Genomic DNA, 5,438 nt, shown 5'->3' on the forward strand with positions numbered 1-5,438 from the left:
TTACCATAATGTGGGGGGAATTTCTAGCCTTTTGCCATAATTGTTTTTTTATTTAGCAATTTGCCTCTATTTTGAAATTATATAAAGATATGTCCTTATTTCAATACTCGATTACTTTAAAATTGAGTTTCAGTAAAATACTCGATTTGTAAAAAATCGAGTTATGCCCGATTAAACTTTAAAAAAAAAAAAAAAAATTTGCATGTAACTCAAGTTTAGGGAAATCGAGTTCCATGCAAAAAAAATTTACAAGTGTGATCGCCAAATATTCAAGGAGACCTATAGCGACCTTTTTAAACCCTATAGTGACGTTTTTAAGCCCTATAGTGGCGTTTTTTTGGAAAAAATTTTTATACCAGGTTCCAGTGGCCCTATAGCAGCGTTTTTTATCCCTATAGTGACGTTTTTAAGCCCTATAGTGACGTTTTGGAACTCGATTTCCATTTACTCGAGTTTCATGAATTTTTTTTTTTTTTTTAAGTTTGATCGGGCATAACTCGATTTTAGGGTCATCGAATATCGAAACAGGGGCACGCACCTATATAGTTTCGAAACATGGGCATTTTGCCAATTAAAAAAATAAAATGGGGTAAAATGCCAGAATGTCCGAATAAGGGGACCCTGATTTTGCTATACTTTTTCTTTTTTCTGCTCGCCGCTCACGCAGCTCATATATATATATATATATATATGTCGGCGCTATTTTTTTTTTCCCCCTTTCTTTCTTTTTTGAGTTATTACAATATCTAGGTTTTGTGTTAGAATTTTAATAATTAAAATCTTATTTGGAAGAAGACACCATTTTAACTAGGGGCCTGCAAAAATGGACCATTTTTAACACCGCACTTTACAGTATGGTTAAACTAAAATTATAACTGCACCGCACCTTATTTTTGTGGTCACATATGCGGTGCGGTGCGGTTTAAAGTTTAACCAAAATCATAACCGCACTGCACCTTATTTTTGCGATCACATGTGCGGTGCTATATATAAGATGATATTTGAAGTTGATATATTTTTCAAATTTTGAGCATTTCTTACCCATCCCAAAACTAATTTTTCCCTTTTTTTTTTTTTTGCCAAGTTTTAAATTATTTAGCTAGTTTTTCTTTATTTTGGGTTGGCTTTTCTAGTCAACACTTGTTAGGGTAATCAAACTTTTTTTTTTTTTTTAAATTAGGGTTATTAAACTATTAATAATATATTTAATATTAAAAATAAATAAATATATTAATATATAGAGAGGGTGCGGTTTGTACGGTTTTTTTATTATAAAACTGCAAATTGCACTACACCATGCAGTGCAGTGTGTTGTTACTTGCGGTGCAGTTATGCTATTTTGCAAGCAGTTTTGGTGCAGTTTTTGCGATTTGTACAGTTTATACGGTTTGGTGAACATCCCTAATTTTAACCATTCAAATAAAACACGATCTAATAAATAAATAAATAAACACTAAACCCAAATAATTTCAAAACTCTCCCAATTTAAATAATTAAACTTTCTTTTTTTTAATTGTAAACGAATTCAATTATTCAAGAACAAAGAAAATGAAAAAGAAATAAAAATATATACAAAACTATCTTTTTTTAGTATATATGATAAATTTTGTATTTATGATATTGGTTTAATTCTATTTGTTCTTTACTGTCAAGCCATGAAACCATAAGAGTGAGATTTGATTTCAAGCTCATTTTTTGAAGATAAGATATTTCACTGATTGAATTAATTGGAATTTACTATCCCGAACTTATTTCAGATTATGATCTAAATGTGTTTTGATACACACAATTCACCAAGACTCTTAAAATTATTCATTATATGTAGACTTCTCCATCAAATGAATGGAAACTCAAATTAATATCTAAATTTCCATTAGTTTTCTATTTAATATTTATATTTATATTTTTTATGGAATATTTATTGTAGGGATATGGCCCAAAAATGGATATTGGGCTATGGGCCGTATCTGAGGACATTAAAACGTCCAAGGATAGGTAAACACTAGTGGGGGCATACAAGTCAATATTCTGTGGAAGAAGTCTGGTGATGAGAGGTTGAGATTATAGTCCAAGGAGAAGTACCTCCTCTGCTAAGCAGAGCAGAGGACAAAGGTCCGACTTTTCGTCAAGAACAACACACCAGGCGATCATACTGGTTAAGATAAGCACTAAAGGGGAATAAGACAAAGGAAAGCCAAGAAATATCTAGAAGAAAGCTGTTACCACCACATTGAATGCTCTACAGCTAATTCTCTAGCTGCATTAATGTGGAGGTGATACCTGAACAGTAATATTCAGTCTTACAACTACCCACAAAAGCTTCAAAAAGAGGCTGATGGGACAAGAATCAAAACCAGCAATTTGATCTGCTCGTGGAAGGCTAAGATGAAGTAAAGAACGAAAATATAAAGAAGAAAAACCCCATTACAATGGGGGCATCAAAGAATCTGGAGAAGAAAGAAAAACACTATACACTTAAGAACTGTAATTGTCCTTAAGTCTAAGAGATATATAAGAATTGTTTTCCTCGGACTTTGCCGAGGAGGATTTTCCTTGCCTAAAACCAATTATTTTTTATTTTCTTAATTGTTGTCCAACTCATTGAAATCTAGTTTATAGCCCACTCTCTACAAATTCATTGTATTGGGCTCTTTGGGCCCTTGTCCTTTTCATTTTGCGCTTGGGAACCAAAACATGCCCTACATTTATATTTATTAATAACAAAAGGAATTCATTTTATGAATTATTTTAAATCATTATTTTTTAAAGGATATTTTAAATCACTATTGATGGCCATACCAGATTTTTAACTCTCGACATGCTTAAAATTTACTATTAGAAAAATTAATTTTGGCCTATTTTCTAAGTATAATTATGACTTCTTCTTATTTTAGTGAAATAATTATGGCTTCTCAAATTCCTTAAATCATGTGAGATTCGACTGACCATGACTTTTGAGTAAAGTTTGTAATGTACCTTCATGTTAAAACCATTTTCCCTCTCCCTTGTATGTGTATCTATTTGTTTCTTAATAAAAACAACAACAAAAAAAAAAAATTATGAGATTAGAGTGTGTTGAGGCTCATTTTCGACAAAGCCCAGCAAGACAAAGGGCCCAGAATCGCAAGCAGACCAAAAGAAACAGTAGACAAAAATCATACGAATGGTTCAAGGGTCCATGAGATGGGTCCAGAAAAAAAAAGCAAATGGGCTTGAATAGGCCCGAAAAGAGAAAAGAAACAAACCCATGGGAAATATGAAGAAAAGAAAGAATGGGCCACAGCAGGCCCAATGTAATAAAAAACAAGGAGAGTAACGGTCTAATGGGAAACCCATGAGCCCAAAGGATAAGGTATATAGAGCAATTGGGCCAAGGAAGCTCAAAACGAGTTAGCAAAAGTCCATGGGTGAAACAGAACTAAAATGGGCCAGGGATGCCCACAAGAAAAAAGGGACATTGGAGCCCGCAAAAAATGAAAAAAGGAACTCAGTAAGTATACTGGGTTACGGAGAGGGAAAGCACATGGCAGGCCCAAAGGGGCTCGGCAAGATTGAGATGAGCAGCAAAAATAACAATCTGGCATGGCAAAGGACACCAAGCCACAAAGCAAAAGCAAAACACCTAACTAAAGGGAGGCCCAACTGATCCTACAGAGCCCAACCTCCCAAAGAAAGGGACAACACATAAACGTTGGCCTACCAGAGATACATTCCACACCAGAAAGGCCAAAAAGCGCATGGCAGGATATGCGCACCCATTCTCAGACCTCGGCAAATGAATGAAATATCAATAAGGTAACGCATGCGTACGACCCAGGCGTCACCAGCCTATACCCAGCCACTATGGGAAAGGGTGACGTCATGGGTGAGGGCACGGTCTGGCTGTAGGGAGAGGAGTGAAAACCCATTTTGTGTTTCTTGCCCAGACTCTTTTGGTGGGCACAGTCCTGCTGGGATGACATGCCACCCAAAAGAGGTAAGGGTGGGTAAAAACCACTGAGTGCATGCCATGAGAAATCGAGAGAGAGAGGAGACATGCTGGACGAAGTAAAGAAGGAACTTTCGTTGTCTAAAGCCCACAGGTCAATGGTGGTGGTCAGAACCATTGACTCGGTAAGTGGTCGATCAAAGGCTAGAACAGTAAAATCGGCCACGGCAGACCCTATATAAGGGACCCATGGCTGTGTGAAAAAAGGGAGACGGAGGAGAGTTATCAAAAAACGGAGAGAAAAGAATTTTAAGAAAGAAAACAGAGAGAAAAGAATTTTAAGAAAGAAAACAGAGTGTTTATGGCAGGCATGCACCTAAATGGGTTAACCCCCTCTCTCCCTCACTAGCCTTGTCCTCGAAAGGAAATACAACTTATACTTAGGCACATACCATTTGGGGCTGGTCTCTCAAATCAATTAATTTCATCAATTGAAATTACTTGCGTTGAGGGAGTGGTTTCCCCTGCCTTGGTTAGAGTCCCGTGGCTATACTTAGTGTGGCAGACTCGTTCTTTTTTACTAATCCCGCTCTAACTCTTTGTTTAAGTATTATTCTTTAAAAGTCAGGCCTTTTAAGTTATTTATCTTGTTTACTGCGGAAGAAATAGTGAATGTATTTTCTTTACGTTTTATATATTATGTCTGTCTGCCATAACCTGTTGACAATGACTCTACCTGCTGTAAGCTCTTAAATAGACTTTGGCAGACGCGGTGAAGATTGCGCACAAGCCATGCCAAGGTGTGCTCCAATTAGGCCAGTCCCGACTCCTCACCCAGAAACAACTCGGGCTTAGTGCGGCAGAAATTTGCCCAACATCTCAATCCAGGCCCACCTCTTTACAGAGTGTAAAATATCTTATGAAGTTAACAATCACAAAATATTCCCCCCACCAAATCTATGTTATCTTCTAGACAATCACAATTTGTTTGATGTGCTTTTAGAAAATCAATAACCATCATCGTCTTCTCAATAAATCTTTTATGAAATGATAATTTTTATTTGATTCAATTATATTTCCCAAGTTTGCATAGTAATAAACAGAAATCTTATGTCATTTGGTTGTAGCACAAGTCTTAATTTGTTGGAATGATAAGGAGATGTGATGGAGCTCAGGTTATTTATTTATTTATTTTAAATTCACATACACCAATTAATTTGAGGAAAAGATTACGTCTTCAATTATTTTGTTAGGATCTTTGGTTGTGTTTTAATATGATTTTTTTTTTTTTTTTTGGTGTGGCTACAATGCGGAAGATTTTGGTTTCAAGCACTTCAAATGGTATATCAAGTGGGAGAAGAGGGCATTTGAATTCAAAATTTTCTTGTTGAGAGAATAAGATAATAATATTATTGAATTACAAGACTTTTGATCAGTTTTTTTTTTTTTTTTATATAAACTTTGATTAGTTATTTGTTTATGATACATGCACTTTCATATATGCTATAAC

The sequence above is a fragment of the Quercus suber genome, unplaced genomic scaffold, assembly GCF_002906115.3.
Source record: "Quercus suber isolate HL8 unplaced genomic scaffold, Cork oak 2.0 scaffold_211, whole genome shotgun sequence".
Classification (NCBI taxonomy): Eukaryota; Viridiplantae; Streptophyta; class Magnoliopsida; order Fagales; family Fagaceae; genus Quercus; species Quercus suber.